The 17,849-nt window shown below is 38.3% G+C and overlaps 1 protein-coding gene and 1 pseudogene across 2 annotated transcripts in view; one reads left to right on the plus strand and one right to left on the minus strand.

Moving 5' to 3' along the window:
* FBXO34 (F-box protein 34) overlaps positions 1-17,849 on the plus strand; it is an 83,688-nt gene that overhangs the window by 16,430 nt on the left and 49,409 nt on the right. The gene's annotated exons all lie outside the window — the stretch shown is intronic.
* Positions 9,840-10,279, minus strand: LOC109491246 (annotated as a pseudogene).

Genomic DNA, 17,849 nt, shown 5'->3' on the forward strand with positions numbered 1-17,849 from the left:
ATAAAATATGTTTTTAACTCTATAAAATAAACTTTTGGTTGGAACTTGAGGCAAAAAAATCATAGTAATTTTCCATACAATCAGGTGGTATTATGAGCTGTACTCACTTTTGAAATAGGAAATAGCATTCAAAAAAGGATGTATACATATGTTTTCCCAAACTACATGATATCTTAGAGAGCAGAGCTACTGTANAGAAAAACTGTACTGAGCAGATGATTCCCCTGAGCTTGTACTTGGTAGGATTTTAATGATTTTCTATGCTTGCATTCAAATAACAAATTTTTTTTTTAAGATTTTATTTTATTTTTTCGACAGAGATAGAGACAGCCAGCGAGAGAGAGAACACAAGTAGGGGGAGCGGGAGAGGAAGAAGCAGGCTCATAGCAGAAGAGCCTGATGTGGGGCTCGATCCCATAACGCCGGGATGACGCCCTGAGCCGAAGGCAGACGCTCAACCGCTGTGCCACCCAGGCGCCCCTGCATTTTTTCTTTAACTGAAGTGAATCTTGGGAAAGTGGTAGAAAGATGATTATACTTCCACTAGCAATGTATCGGTCCTTCAGGGGCAGGGGGGGAGAAGCTATTTATATAATGTCATTTTTTAAAAAGATTTTTTATTTGAGAGAGAGTAAGTGAGTGAGAAAAAGAGCACATGAGCAGAGGGAGAGGGAGAAGCAGACTCCCCCACTGAGCAGGGAGCCTGATGGGGGGCTTGATCCCAGGACCCTGGGATCATGATGTGAGCTGAAGGCGGACACTTAACCGACTGCCCACCTAGGCACCCTATGTAATGTTATTGTTAGTACTTTTGAAATTTGCATCTATTTAGGTAAAGAAACTTAATGAGCTAATACCTGTGCTCTAAAGATAGAGACTTTTAAGATACTTTCAGTGTAGTATCCCATTATATCTGGAGGCTAAGTTTTTGTAACTCTCTCTCTTTTTTTTTTTTTTAGCAATGAAGCCCTAATAAGCCAAAGAACAGGAAAAAAAAATATTTCCTGTACTTAATAAATGGGTTTTGTAGTCATCCTCAGGCCCCTTCCTGAGGTCTTCGTAATTTAGAACAGAAAGTAGCGTGTCTCATGTTTTACCTGTGTCCTTAGCACGAAAGTGGTGTCTAGCACATGGTTGATGTTCAGTAAACATTTGTTGAACGAATGACTATTTATAAATTGATTTCTTTCTTTGGTTTTGCTAGCACATTTTTTGGGTGGAGCGGGAGATGTTGTTGAGAGACAAATTATACTAGCTGACGTTTTTGATTATTTGTTAGGTAGTGGTGGTGGTAATTAGGTATGTGCTTGCCTTAGGATTTGTATTGGCTTTTTTCTGTGCCTAGAACACTATTCTCTTAGATAAATCTTCATGCCTAACTTCCTCCCCTCCTCGGAATCTCTCATATATATATATATATATATACACATATATATATATGTATATATGTATATATATATGTATATATATATACATATATATGTATATATATATACATATATATATGTGTATATATCACCTTCTCAAGAAGCCTGTATTGACCTCTGTGTTTAAAATGGCATCTGCTCCCCTCTCCCTGTACTTCCGAGTTTCCTTATCCTAATCTGGTTTTTCCCATAGCAATTACCTCCTTGAAACATATACTGTATAATTTACCTAAGATTATTACTGTCTCTCTCGCCACCAGTGTTCGTTCCTTTAGGGGCTTTAGACTATTCACTGTATTTCAAGTGAGTCATAGATGCTGGGCAAGCATTTGTTGAATGAATGAAGGTAGGAATAAGGTAACATGTGAGAAAGTAAGTTATAAAATAATTCTTATTTTAAAAATTTCTATTTAAAAGTAGATATCCATTATTTAAAAAGTTTTGCTTTTGGAGACCACTGTGATACCATTATGATACCAAGGCAACACCTGTGCAAGGTTTAGGGACTATATTCTTCTCTTGGTGGAAAAGGGACTGAGTTTTAGATGAAATACATCATCTGCTTCAAACCTCTGGCATTTGTTTTGGTGAAGTTGTTTGTCATAGCCTTCAGTGGTGGTTTAGTTAAGACAAAGTTTCTAGGTTTGAGTGTGTTCCACTGTGTGCAGATGGAACATCTATTTCTTTCTTTCTTTTCTTTTTTTTTTTAAAGATTTTTTATTTATTTATTCGACAGAGATAGAGACAGCCAGAGAGAGAGGGAACACAAGCAGGGGGAGTGGGAAGAGGAAGAAGCAGGCTCATAGCGGAGGAGCCTGATGTGGGGCTCGATCCCACAACGTCGGGATCACGCCCTGAGCCGAAGGCCGCTGTGCCACCCAGGCGCCCCGGAACATCTGTTTCTTGCTGGAGGTGGCTTTCCACAAAGTGAGGAATGACAATAGTAATAGCTTCCTTCTTTCTTTGGAGTAGGACTTATATTAAACATTTTATGTGTATTTTACTTTCTAATCTTTATTAAAACCCTATGACGAATGTGTTCTTGTCCCCTGTTTCTTGGGGAAAACTTAAGAGGTTTTAGAGGTCAGGCGGTTTGCTTACCCAGTAAGTGTGTTGAAGCTGGAATTCAAATCCAAGCAGTAAAACCTGTAGCGGAATTCACTACCCAAAATGTTTTCCTGATGAAGAGCACCTAGAAGTGAAAAAGAAATTAGAAACAAGTTAGTACCTGATGTCACAGAAACTTTTATCATTATTTGCTCCAGCTTCGCATGACTTCAGTTGATTGAATGAGGCCACTGTGATTGAAACAATAATATTATGTTAGAGTTAACTAATGCAACTTAAATAAAGTATATTTTAAATAAAACCAGGACTGGCTCCTAACCAGATCTTCTATTACTTGAATTTGGTTTAGCTCAAGAACAATTAATTTTAATTTGTTTTAAAAACAATGGTGATTCGTGGAGGGTGAATTAGAATCTACAGTTGCAGGAAATTATGCTTAAGGGTACGTATTTATATGCTGAAGCCAGTAATGTGTATAGGAAAAGTTGTAGGACATTATTGTGTAGATAGAATCATTTTATTTTAAAAATAACGCTCCAGAGCAAGACATGAGGTACTACTTTTGGAGTTACGTTGAGATGATCACTGGGGAGAGTTCTCACTGTGATGAGAACATCCTACTGAATGAGGTGCTTTTCTTGATGCCCCCATTCAGTTTTAGTGGGATAAAATACTGACAAAAGCTTTTTCTTAATACTTCTTTTTGCCCCTTTGAAGTAGCCAGCAGAGGCTTCTTTCTCAAATGCATGTTCACGGTGGGGGGAAAATGTAATGGTTCAGAAGAGTTTATGATGAAAGCAGTAATCCCTTTTCCTTACCCCTCCCCACCTAGTTCCCTCTCCAGTGGAACCACTTCAGTTGTTTCTATGATTGATTCATATTTCCCCATGTTAATATGCTTTTTTGTTTTCTTGATTTGCCAATTGTAAGCATTATCTATTGACTTTCTGCGGTGATAGTCAAGATTTAGCTCTCATTTACCACCTGTCAAGAATTACAGGGGATCTGAGATTTTCCCCTACTTGACGCTAACAAGTTAGCCTGCCACAGTTTCATGGATGCTGGTGGAAGACACAGTGTCAGAGATGAAATACAGTTTATTACTCATAACAGTAGCAATAGTCAGAATATCAGCATTCATTTGTGCCAGTGTCCTGAGCCTCAGTTCCCACAGGATACTGCAGAGAGGGCCACATAATACCTATTATACCCACATAGTGGGTTTTGTTACTGGAGAGAACTCTGAGCTTAGAGATTTCAAATATTTTATTACAGGCAGTAAGCATGCCTGCCCTTTGTTCCAGAGGGAGACAGTAAGCATGCCTGATTTTTGTTCTTGAAGAAAACACTTTGTTTTGCAAGGCTGTTTGCTATATGAATATTCTTGAAAATACAGTCTAGAACGATGAGCAGACAACGTCTTGCCTGAAAGACATAGAGACCCATTACGAATTATTCCCCAACACGGCTATACCCCATTTCCCATCTTCTTTCTGCTGTAGTTCTATCATCATTTTAAGCTCTTTGGTCACCTTGGTAAATACTATGTATTTGTTTTTATTACACTAACAGTAGGTGATATCTTTTGACTTCCTGCTTTGAAAGAGGAGTATTTAAGGCTGGGATCCTTGTATGTGTTAGAAAACTAGCGCAACCATAACTTAAGTGAAAAAAACAAATTGGTTCCCAGACCTGAGAGTCCAGGAGGATAGAGTAGGATTGGATCCAGAAGCTCAAACCTTGCTTTGAAGAGTTGCTCTCTTGCTGTTACCCGTCTGATTTCCTCCTGCTTTATTTTCAGGATGCTCCACACCCTTCCCACCCCTTACCCTCCTGTACAGATTCTAGGCTTTGTGTTTATTTCCAAACAAGTTATGGCAAAGCAGAGAGAATGGGTTAGAATAGTTAAGAGCCTGGTCAACATACGTAATTTTTACAGATGGGAATGGGGTCAGCCCTGTATGAATCACATGTATTAGGGGTGGGGAGAAGGTAATTCTCCAAAGATAAAACAGGATGTTCTCCCCATCTCAGAATTCCCAGTTGTATTCTTTTTTGGGGGGTATTATTTGCTTTTATAGCTTCCTTAATTTTTCCAGTTTTAAAAATTCATCTTTTTATTTTTGTTTTTATTTTTAAAGATTTTATTTATTTATTTATTTGACAGAGAGAGAGAGCACAAGCAGGGGGAGTGGCAGGCTCCCCACTGAACTGGGAGCCCAACAGGGGACTTGATCCCAGCACTCTGGGATCAGGACCTGAGCTGAAAGACAGTTGCCTAACTGGCTGAGCTACCCAGGTGCCCAATTTTTCCATTTTTTAAAGATAGTATCAAATTTCTAGTATCTCTCTTTTTCATAGTTACTGTCCTAGATACCCTCTATCCTCCTGCTCTGTTCTGTGTGCTTTGTTTAGAATTGCTGCTCAACTGGCATCTTGTGACTTGCCTTCATTATGCTCCTGTTTCCCATATATTCATCTCTCTTGGTTTTATTGCCTTGTTTTGCTAGGATACATACTAAGGTAAGATGTGTGGGAGGTAAATTTTGAGCAATTCCTTGTCTGAAAAGGTTTTTATTCTTTTCTTAAACTGGATTGTTAGTGTGGCTGGGAATGGAAGTCTAGGTTGAACATAACTTTCTGTCAGAATTTTAAAGGCATTGCTTGACTGTTAGTATCCTTCATTATTGATGAAAAGTCCTAGGCCAGTTTGATTCTTGTTCCTTTGTAGATGAGCTGTTTTTTCTCTGAAATCTTGTAGTATCTTTTTAATCTCTGTTGTCTCAAATTCTCCAGTAATGTGTCTTGGTTTGGGCTTTTATTCATTTGAGCACTGAGTGGGCCCTGTTAATTGGAAGACTTCTATAAATCTATTAACTTACTCATCTTTTGTGGAAAGTTTATATTTCTTCAGAAACTTCCTACAAATTTTTTTTCTTTTCATGCCGGAATTCTCTTTTTAATTTTTAATTTTTTATTGAAGCATAGTTGACACCCAGTGTTACATTAGTTTCAAGCGTATAGCACAGTGATGCAGCACTCTGTATGTAATGCTGGGCTCCTCACAAGTGCGGCTACCCTTTCTCCATGCAGCGCTGTTACAGTACCATTGACTGTGTTCCCTGTTCTTTCTGGAATTCTTATTGATCATATGCTGACCTCCTGGACTGTTGCTGTGTCTCCTTTGATAATTTTTTGTCTGTTTTTGTCTACTTTTTAAATTTCATCTTCACAACTTCAAACCTTATATTGCCTTTTTAAATTTATTTTTTATTTCCAAGAGTCTTTTCTCACTCTGTTTTGCCTTTTCACAGCATCCTGTCTTGCATTATGTATGCAAAATCTTAACTGTTTCTGAGGATCTTAGAAGGCTTTTAACATGATCTATTCTGTTTTACGAATTCTATTTCTACCTTTGTCACAGTTCTTTAACTTTGTGTTTCCTTGTCTCTTTCATGATACAGATGTTTGATTCTGATTTAACAACAAATGGAAGAATGAAACAATATAAAGTGGTTGGGATCTCTGTACCTACCTAGGGTCTGTCAACTGGTGAGCTTTGCATTAGGGTGAGCAGTTAGGGGTCTTCAGTATTCTTGACGAGTGGTGCTAAGGCCTATAATAGCTGCTATTAATTCTCTTCCATCAGTTTAATTTTATTAAAGAAGGATCTGCCAGTTAAAATTTTTTTTAATGTAAAATCTCAAAGATTATCAGGATTATGAAGAGAGTCAATGATCTAGGGTCTAGAAATGTTGAAATAGTCCTCTTTCCTATGTTTTACGGTAGAAAGTTTTACGGTATAGAGTAGTATAGCAGACAGCAGCCCCCATGTTGGAGCTTGATTGATTGGGTTCAAATTTGGTTCTGCCACTTAGTTACAAGTTACTTAGCCTCTCAGTGTTCCACTTTCCTCATCTGTAGTATTCAGACAATACTGATACTCACCTGGAGCACCTGGGTGGCTCAGTTGGTTGGGTGGCTGACTCTTGGTTTTAGCTCAGGTCGTGATCTTGGGGTCTTGAGATCAAGCCCTGTGTTGGGCTCCGTGTTCTGTGGGAAGTCTGCTTGGGGATTCTCTCCCTCTCCCTCTGCCCCTTCCCACCCGTGAAATAAATAAATCTTTAAAAAAAAATACTAAGGTTGTTATGAGGATTTAGTTAAAAAATACATGTTAAATACTTAGCATATAGTGAATTCTCAGAAGGTGTTAATTTTACTTTTTGCTCTGCCAATAATAATTATGTAATTTAGGTATGGCGGTTATTGCCCACAGCAGAAATTTTGTAGGATTAGGTAATTTTAGAATGTGTTTTTCTCTTTAGAACCTCAAAAAACACTTGGTGTCATTACTTGAAGAGCTGAAATGTATATGTGCAAATGTTTTCATAAAAGTTTCTGAAAGGTTCCCCCCCCAACAAAGAATCTTACTAAAGATAACTTGATAAGAAAAGTAGTCTTGGAACACAGCCAGAAAACTAGGAATGAAAAAATACTATTTTCATGCCCAGAAACCTCTGTGTACAATCAGAATCATATGTGCTCAGGATGTTAGGGAAGCTTGTTCCCATACAGAACACACTGACAATCCTACTTTTTGGACTTCAGAAAATATTGAAAGTTTCTTTATAAATGGATGTCTAGGGCAGGACTGGCAGGAGGAATAATTCTTGAAAAAAAATTTTTCGAGTATTCCCCATTATGTTGGAACACTCTGAGACTTTCCTCACCACACTCTGCTGACTATTTGTGAAATTCAGGTGAATTAAATAAGAGAAAAACTCTTGTATGGTGGTTCCTGTCTTCCTACGCCCTCCAGACTTGACCCTTATTTGAACTAGGGGGTTTTTAGTTTGAATTATTTATTTTGCTTTTTTTTCTTCTCCCACATAAGTGGAGGAAGTCCTCGGAATGTATTACTGTTCCTGTTATTATTTACTTTTTAAAATGCAAACACACACATAAGTAGTGTCAGTGAGCCCCTATATATTACCAGTTAGTTTCAACATTTTGCCGTAGTTATTTATTCTTGTCCCCATTTAAAAACAATTTTAAACCAAATTCTAGACATCATGTTATGTTAGCCCTAAATACCTCAATATGTGTCTTTTAAAGAGACATTTTCCCCATAACCACAATGCCATTATTTTACCTAACAAATTAACAGATTGCTGTGATGCTTAGCTTCTGAATTTTATTCTCCATATTAGTATTATCAAATTCCTTTATGTCATCTAAAACCCGGTTATATTCAAGTTATTGGTATCATTTTTAAGTGACCTGGTTTTTTTTTTTAATTTACGTAAACATATTTGTATTTGTAAGTGCTTGACTTTAACTTAACATAGAAAATTTGAAACACATAAAAGTAGATGATATCCATGCAATAAACCCCCATGTACCTATGACTCTGCTTTGGCAGTTATCACCAACTCAATGCCCAGTTTTCTTTCATCTGTTCTTCCACGTTCTTCCTCCTGGGTTATTTTGAAACACATCCCAGATATCATTTCATTTGTAGTCTAGTTAGCGTATCTTTAAAAGATAATGACTCTTGGCGCGCCTTTGTGTCTCATTCGGTTAAGTATCTGCCTTAGGCTCAGGTCATGATCCCGGGATCCTGGGATCACGCCCCCTGTCCCACCCCCTGCTCAGTGCGGAAGTGTGCTTTTCCCTCTCCCTCTGCCTGCTGCTCCCCTTGCTTGTGCTGGCTTCCCTTGCTTGTGCTCGCTTGCTCTCAAATAAATAAATAAATAAATAAATAATATTTTTTAAAAAAAGATAATGACTCTTAAAAATGTATATATGTGTTTACCTCCCCAATTCCTTAATATCATCAACTATCCAGTATTCAAATTTCCAATTATTTCAGATGTCATTATTTATTTTTCAAACGTCATAGTTTTAATAGGATGCACATAAGGTCACTGCCTTCCTGCTGGTTGATAATGACTTCTAAGTCCTTTTTAATCTAGAGGTTCCCCTCACTACCTCTCTTTTTTCCTTTCCCTTGTAATTTATTTATTAGAGACACCAGGTTATTGGTCCTTTAGAGTTTCTGAGTCTGGATTTTAATGCTTACATCCATGTGGCTTAGTTTAACGTGTTCTTTTATCACCGTTGAGCATATTAAATATTCTTGTAATCTGAAGATACAAATGTTATTATTTTGTAAATCTTAGAATTTGATTTAAATACTATATAATACCAGTCATCATTTAAAGCGTGGCCTTTTCTTTTTGGTGAAACTGTATTTGTAAAGTGAGTTGATAGCTGATTAGAAGCTGTAAGCCAGATTCCTTGGCACCGCAGTGGGCTACTCTTCACATAATGAACAACATGAAAAGCAGCCCTGTAAGGACAACATCAAAAAGAATTTTGTTTACTAATGTTATGCGATATCTTGTACACTTAGCCTTATCTTCTTAAATATGCAGATACTGGAGTTACACCATTTCCTCATGTAAAATGAGGGCAGTATGTATTTCAGTGGCCTTTGGTGGGTCTTGAGAGAGAAAGCATCTAGCACAGTATGAAGTGTGGAAGAGACCTTTGAATGTTTATTTCCTTTTCTGTAAGCATGGCCATAATTGTGAGACTCTTCTGTCTTCAGTCGAAAGTTTTAGGTATAAGGCTGATGGCCAGGAAACCATACCTAGTCTAAAGGGTTAGGTTGGGTCAACAACAGGTCTCTCAGAGTGAACCAGGGTGTACACTCCAAGGCACTTAGGACAGGTTATGGAATAGCTGGTTAGAACAGATAGGTCATGTTACATATACCCATGGTTCACTGTTCCCTCTTTCCCCAACCTCTTTGGTTGCTGTTTGACGGATTGTACGGTTCAGAAGATGGGCATTAGATCAGTTCTAGGAGTACAAGAAGAACAGTGATTGGATTACTAGGAAGACAGAGCAGCAGATGTGGCCATGGGGAGCTAGGGATCAAGCAAGCAGAGTGGCCGAAAGATGTAGATACAGTTCCAGCAGCAAGGAAGGACAAGCTGGTTGAGGAGAAACGTGCAGAAAGTCTAACGAGAACAAAAGCGAAGGAGCAATTTCTGGCTCCTTAAATGATGGTTTCTTTCATGAGGCCTCGAAACAGTTTATTGGTAAGAGCATTCCAGCTAAGCCTTTATGTTTGAATCACAGAACATCAAATGGAGAGGACTTTTGGAATTTATTTCTTTGTATCAGATAGAACCAGACATGAGGACCTGGGATAATGACCATCTGCTTGCCTCTGCTTGGTTGTGTAGGAAGCTTGTATGATGTTAATTAGGCTAGTTAATAGTATAGAAATTTATTATTTTTTACAGTTTTATACCTTTATTTGACAGTCAGTGGTTAGTTCTCACCCACATTATCCGTCTGTAGATTTTTGAAAGTGGTGACAGGTACATAGGTAACCAGTGTATAGAGCTGGTTTGGTGAGTCTTCATCCTTGTTAAGTTTTCTGGACAACTGCACACATATATGGTGTGGAACCTTCCTTATTCCTTTGGCCCTGACAGTGTTGTTGAGCCTGGTGTCAGTGCGCACATCTGGAGTTTTCATCTCCTTCATGGCAAATACCGGATGTCTTTGAGTGCCTGAGGGGCACGCTTCTTGAGACCCACTCCATGGATGTGCTTGTGAATGTTGTTGGTGTATACTTTGGTTACTACCTTGCTGATGGCACAATGGCCCATCTTCTTGTCACCCTCTTTGCAGGAGCTGTTCTGCCAGGCCCTGGTTGAAAAAGAAGAATAGTAAATGCCCTGGCTCACATCAAGTGATTCTGTCATATCTTGTTTGGGGGAAAGTGTAGGGATAGAGGAATCTTCTTAAGGAAACTCCCTTTGGTAGTTATTTTTGTCATAGCTAGCAGCTGATTGGAATACTCTGGGTAGAATAGGCTTTATAATTAGAAGGTAGTGTTAAGTTACTTATTAGCTATGGGGAACAAATTGTGTGGTGTTTCCTGGGTTTAAAGAAGAATTGATTAAAGGCTAAGAAATTGTTTTTCCTCCATTGACTGGGTTCTTTCTAAATCTAATCTAGCTGGTCTTTGGGCAAATACATCAAAGTATAAGGACTTGCTTGTGATTTGAACTAGATCTGTGTCTCTTTCTGGTGAATAATAGCAGTAAGGAGGCTAAGTTGTCAGAGTTTGTGGAGAGATTCTGAGGCAAATAAATCTTGCCAGCAGTGTTTGCTCCTAATGTTCCTTAATTTAAGCAAAGATAGTTTCATGTTCCCGTTCTGGAATAATCTCTGCAAACAAATATGTTGAGCATATTGCAGCAGAGTGAAATATGAGAAATAGTCAAGGACATTGTGCATTCATTGACTGAGTAGAAGGTACCCACAGTGGCCTATGTTATTTTGATACAATAGAACAACCTCGATAAAGAGATAAAATGTTTTAATATCCATTAATTTCTAGGGCTCTTTACAGACCCCCCCCTTTTAAGGACAGACTATTCATTCTTTCAGTGAAATGTTGAATACCAACTATGTCTTAACACCATTACAAGAACTAACCCAGCTGTTGAAAAATGATTATACAAGAGTGAGCACTAATTTTGGTTTGCTTTGAACAAAGTAAATAGGACCTTTCTGCATAATTATAGTATTGACTGGATATTGTGCTAAGGGATCTGATCCTCACCACAACTCTGAAATATCAGACTCAGAAGTAGTGATTCACCCAAGGTTATGGAATGAAGAAAAAATGGCTACTCTTAGAGTAGAATCCAAGCTTTACAGGAATTGAAGTGGTATTTTGCTTAAAAATTGGAGGGGGATGTCTTTTATGTAAATTACTGTATCTAAATAGGCTGTGATATCATAAATTACTAATTTTTACCAAATATCACATATTAGGATTTGATAACTGGGGACCCCCCTTGACCCCCTCCTGCAGGAGCTAAACTAGGATTGGGGTCTCCCATTTCATAGGTGTTAGCTTGTGGGGAGCTGTTGGGAAGGTAAGAATTTGGATTCCATTATCTATTTCTAAGGTTGTAAAGTTTCTGAAACTTTTGAAGCCATGGGAACTTAAAAAAAAAAAATCCCCTTAATTTCTTTCTCCCTCATCTTGCTTCCCATTCCTGGGATAAAAGTAATCCTATTTGTGAAAGAGGGCAAAGGGTATTGTGAACTAGATTAAGTGTGGAGGGCAGGAAGCTGTGTTTACTAGGACCAGGCTACTGCCTGAGAAGAAATATACCCTTAGAGAAGAGAGAATCTGGGTGCAAGGGTAGTAAAGAGATGGACAATTTCAGTTCCCCTTGAAGACTGTTCATTGATATAGATCCTGTGGTGCTGATATAAAGAAGAGTTGTTTCACTGGACCTGTTGGAAGACCCTTGTTCTGTGTCCAAGTGGGTGAGAGGCATTTTCTTTTTGAACTATAGTGATGGGTCTGTTGAGCACATTGGTGCAAAGCAGAGTATAGGAAACGGTCAAGGGCATTGTGCATTCATTGCCTGGAGTAGAAAGCACCCTCAGTGGCCTGGGTGGTTCTGATACAATAGAATACCACTCTTTGGATATAACAGAGGAGAACAACAAAAGCAGAATAATTCTCTGTTCCTTAAATTTCTGCAGTTTGGAGATCCATGTCTGATAGTAAATTTATTCATAAGTGAATTGAACTAGCAAGTTTTTCCTTGGTTGCTATTACAGCTCTGACAGTTCCTTTCCCTACTGGGAATCCAGGTGGATTCTTGAGAAAGGTTCTTGGTTATGTTGCCTGGCTTGGTGATCTGCTAAAAAACACTTGAGATGTACTTCATATACCCTTATGAACTGTGACCCGGAATGTACCAGGATCTAATACTATGATGGTATTAAACAAACTTCCTCCTTTTGCATTTAGGTTTTGAAGTTTGAAAAGCATGCTATTCTTTGGCTAAGGTGTATGAATTTGAACAGTCTTTGTTGGTGGAATGTCTTCTCTGCCATAGGAGAGGTTGAGGCTGTGTGACCTCTTAGGGGCCGGGTTATTAAAAGGACTCAAATGTCATATTGGAAATAGGTAACCTTTCGATTATATACACATTTTGTTCATTTATAAAATGTGAAAGTTAAAGATTTTCCCAACTAGAAAAATAAAACTGGAAAAAGATTTTAAATTTCTTCTTTCTTTATTCCTCACCCACATTATTAGGTTTTCATAGCTCTAATTAGTATCTGTGTTTCCCTCCTATTTGGAAATATGGTTACTTCATACATAAGAGTTAATTTAAAAAATGAGGGGGTGGTTTTCAAATTTCCTCTGCTTTCCACAATCCAAATACCTTTTTAACTGTATCATAAATGTAAATAAAGCTTATCTCCATTGATTCCATTTTAGCAAACAGCTTTAAGTCCCTCTCCACTTACCAGGCAGTCAATTTTTAAAAAAGATTGGTGGTTTTTTGTTTTGTTGTTTTTTTTTTTAGTGTGTTTATATATTCAAGTGGTATTTGGATACACATTTTATTTTTAAAATATGTAACTTAATTCATTTATAAGACAAACTAATTCGTTCAGCTAAAGCAAACAAACAACCAAATAAAAAGAATCTTTGTCCTTTATTCCGGTCGCAGTTTTTGGTAGCTTTTATTACTCGATTTTCTGACATATTCCAGATTATTTTCGAGCTTTCCTGTTATGCTCAGGTTATAAGAACTTGTAAGTAACATTGTATCATATAATGGGCTTCTTTTATTAGCTTGTTTGAATATATTGGTGTTTCTTTTTTTCCATTTATGGTTGGCTCACCAGTGTCTCTGTGAATGGTTCTATGAGCAATAGACCTAACTGGTTTATGTTGTCATATCCATGAGCCAAATTTCAAATACAAATCTGTGATTCCAGTGATGTCCCTATTTAACAACTTATACTATTCTCTTTGGGAACCAACTATAAGGATCTATACCAAAGGATATTTGGCAAAAGTAGGAATATAACTTTGAACCTAAGTTTTGTAAGTTTACGTTAGAGAGACTTATAAACAGTTTTTTAAAATTTTTGTTGTTAATGAAATAGTTTAAAGTAATTTTGATTCTGTTCAGAAAGGACCTCAGATGAGCTGAAATTTGAAGGGTTTATAAAGATAGTTCCCTGTTTTTGAGCGCTCAAAGCATTTTTTGCTAAGCATTTTACATGCATATATGTTAAGGACACAAAATTACTGTTGTCATATTATTAGACCTACAAGTGAGGTGTTTAAAAAAAACCAAACATCTCCCCAGGAGGTTCTAATCTGCAGCTAAAGTTGAGAAAAACTACTTTAGAAAGATTCACAAGTAGCTGGTCTGGGTCTCTGGGTGAATGGTTATGCTTCTTGGAGAGAAAATATGGGAAGAAAGGGGCTTAGTGTATAAATGTCTGATTGGGCTGGCAGTTGGAAATATGATCTGAGGCCTAGAGGCAGTCAGTTCTAGAGAATGAGGTGTGGGAGACTTATTGGCAACAAGATGGTATTCAGAGTTATAGGATTAGGTAAAATTGCCCTGGGAGAGCTTGAGTGATGGAGAAGACCCAGAATCCTGGAGAATCTTGAAATGTTTTGAGTGGGTGGAAGGAGAGGAGCAAGAGAACAGATATGTAGGTGTTCAGAAAAGAAGCAGGAGGGGCGCCTGGGTGGCACAGCGGTTAAGCGTCTGCCTTCGGCTCAGGGCATGATCCCGGCGTTATGGGATCGACCCACATCAGGCTCCTCTGCTAGGAGCCTGCTTCTTCCTCTCCCACTCCCCCTACTTGTGTTCCCTCTCTCGCTGGCTGTCTCTGTCTCTGTCGAATAAATAAATAAAATCTTTAAAAAAAAAAAAAGAAAAAAAAAAGAAAAGAAGCAGGAACAATGAAGAAGGAGTGAATGGTGTTTCAGAGGCCAAGAGAGATGATAGTGTCAGGTTACAGAGAACAGGTGCCTGGTATATGGTGGGTGCTTAATAAATACTTGCTGCAAGTAGAATTTAGTTTTAGAAGTTGTAGATTTCCACTGGATCATCAGTAAGGGGGTTACTGGTGACCTTGGTGGTAATTTAATTGTAGTAGTATTTTTCCTACCTTGCTCTATCTAGGCTCATATTGTTCGCCTTTGTAAATTCCTTATTCTCTGCTTTAACTATCAGAGTCTTGTAGGGCTTTGTTGTAGGCCATTGGTTCTCCAAGTATGGCTCCCCAGACCAGAAGCATCAACATTATCTGGGAACTTGTTAGACATGAAAATCCTCAGTCCCTACCCAGACCTACTGAATCGGAAGCTCTGGGGATGGCTTCCAGCCATTTGTACTTTAACAAGCCTTCCATGTGATTATGTTGCTCATATTTGAAAACCAGTGTTTTAAGACCTTTTTTCTGTCTGTGCTTTCTTCTTAGGCATTTATATTATCATGGCTTAAGTTACCATGCTTTGTGCCCAGACTTCCAAATTTACCCTTTTTGGTCTAGTTCTTCTGATCAAAAGTTCCAGTTTTCAGGTCCACGGATCCAGTTTTCTGTTATTCATTTTGACTTGGCTGTCTCACAGTTCCTCCAGCTCAACTTGTTGAAAACTGAACTCAGAGTTTTTCTCCCAACCATCTTTTCCTGGGCTCAGTAATAGGCACTGTCATCCATGCATATGTTCATGCTAGAAACTTTTAGGAAGTGTCAATTCTCAGAGCTGCTGCTAAGTGATCAATCAGCCTGCCTTGCTGAGTGTGATTCCAGAGTTTAAAGGTTAGTTACTCTTATAAAACATGGACTCTAAACTCAGGTATTCATCTTGTGCTCAACCAAATAAACTTGTGTATAAAAGTATAATGTATCTGGTTGCTGTTATAGGATTGAATATACTGTTACAAAATTGAAAGCCATGTCTGTTGTAATCCACAGACAATTTCCAGGAAAAGATGAGTTGTGAAGTGTTACTATGTAGGACTCTGGTGCCTGAATGTTTTGGTTCAAGTCATGGTATCACCACTTGCTGTGACCTTGGGCAAGTAAACTAATATATTTGAGACTTTGAAGTAAGCAGTGTCTGGCACATAGGTAAAGGTTCAGTAAATGTAAGCTGTGTTATTACTGTCTCTTCCACTTCATCCCTTTACTCCAGCCAGTCTTGAATTATCTTAGCTACTGGTAGCTATTCAGACATACCAAGTACTTGGATGCTTTATTTTATTTTATTTTTTATAATTAATTTTATAATTAATAAATAATTAATATAATTTTATTTTTTATGTTATATTAGTCGCCATACAGTACATCCCCAGTTTTTGATGCAATGTTCCATGATTCATTATTTGCATATAACACCCAGTGCACCATGCAAAATGTGCCCTCCTCAATACCCATCACCGGCCTATCCCAATCCCCCAACCCCTCCTCTCTGAAGCCCCCAGTTTGTTTCCCAGAGTCCACAGTCTCTCGTGGTTCATTCCCCCTTCTGTTTACGCCCCTTTATTCTTCCCTTCCTTCTCCTACCGATCTTCCTAGTTCTTATGTTCCATAAATGAGTCAAACCATATGATAATTGTCTTTCTCTGCTTGACTTATTTCACTTAACATAATCTCCTCCAGTCCTCTCCATGTTGCTGCAAACGTTGTGTAATCGTTCTTTCTGATAGCTGAGTAATATTCCATTGTATATATGGACCACATCTTCTTAATCCAGTCATCTGTTGAAGGGCATCTCGGCTCCTTCCACAATTTAGCTATTGTGGACGATGCTGCTGTGAACATTGGGGTGCATGTGGCCCTTCTCTTCACTATGTCTGTATCTTTGGGGTAAATACCCAGTAGTGCAATTGCTGGATCATAGGGTGGGAATGCAAGTTGGTACAGCCACTTTGGAAAACAGTGTGGAGGTCCCTTAAAAAGTTAAAAATTGAGCTACCCTGTGATCCAGCAATTGCTCTACTTGGATGCTTTAAAATGCTTATGCAGGTGTGCCTGGGTGGCTCAGTCGGTTAAGTGTCTGCCTTTGGTTCAGGTCGTGATCCCAGAGTCCTGAGATTGAGGTCCCTGCTCAGTGGAGAGCCTGCTTCTCTCTCTGGTCCCCAACCCACCCCCCACTGCTCGTGCTCATGCCCTTTTTCTATCTCAAATAAATAAAATCTTTTTAAAAAAATAATTAATTAATTGTCAGAGAGAGAGAACAAGCAGGGGGAGTGGCAGGCAGAGGGAGAAACAGGCTCCCCGTTGAGCAAGGAGCCTGATGTGGGACTGGATCCCAGGACCCTGGGATCATGACCTGAGCTGAAGGCAGACGCTTAACTAACTGAGCCACCCAGGTGTCCCATCAAATAAATAAATAAAATCTTTAAAATGCTTATCTATTCAGATCTTCATTTAATCTTCCTCTGTTTCCTCAGATTAGATTAGGGATCCTTTTATATGTTTCCTTAATACCCTGTACTTTTTGGGGCACCTGGTTGGCACAGTTGCTTAAGCTTCTGTCTCTTGGTTTCAGTTCAGGTCCTGATCTCAGGGTCATGAGATCGAGCCCTGCGTTGGGCTCTGTGCTCAGTGTGGATTCTGCTTGAGATTATCTCCCACTCCCACTGTTCCCTCCAGCCCCGTGCATACTCTCTCTCTCAAATAAATTAAATCTAAAAACAGCAACAACAACAACAACAAAAAAAACCCTGTACTTCTTCACAGTGCTTTGTAAACTTTTTTTTAACAGCTTTATTGAAATATAGTTCACATACCACACAATTAATCCATTTAAAGTGTATAGCTCAATGCTATTCACAGAGTTGTGTAACTATCCAAAAATATATTTTAGAGCATTTGACTCAAGTCATAAGAAGCCATAGTCACTTGCTATTATGAAGATAGCAGAAAGAATCCCTGTACTCATTAGCAGTCACTTTGTACACTCTTCACTTCTTCCAGCCCTGCCAACCACTAAATCTACTTTCTGTACTCTAGTTGTGCTTTTCTGGACACTTCATATAAATAGAATCATATATGTAGTCTTTTGTGTTTGGTTTCTTTCACTTAGCTAATGTTTTCAAGGTTCATCCATGTTTTAGTACATACCAGTACATCATTTCTTTCTATGGCTGAATAATTTTCCATTATATGGATATAAACAGTTTGTTTATTCATTCATCAATAGAAGGGCATTTAGGTTGTTTCCACTTTTTGGCTGTTAGGAATAATGCTGTTGTGAACATCCATGTACAAGTTTTTATGTGGATGTATGTTTTCATTTCTCTTGAGTATATACGTATCTAGGAGTGGAACTGCTGGATCATGTGGTAACTCTGCCTTAGCCCTTTTGAAGAACAGCCAGATTGTCTTCCACAGTTGCTGCGTGTTTTACATTTCTAACACCAGTGTATGAAAATTCCAGTTTATCCATATCCTTGCTAATACTTATCTCTTTTA

The sequence above is a fragment of the Ailuropoda melanoleuca genome, chromosome 20 (assembly GCF_002007445.2).
Source record: "Ailuropoda melanoleuca isolate Jingjing chromosome 20, ASM200744v2, whole genome shotgun sequence".
Lineage (NCBI taxonomy): Eukaryota > Metazoa > Chordata > Mammalia > Carnivora > Ursidae > Ailuropoda > Ailuropoda melanoleuca.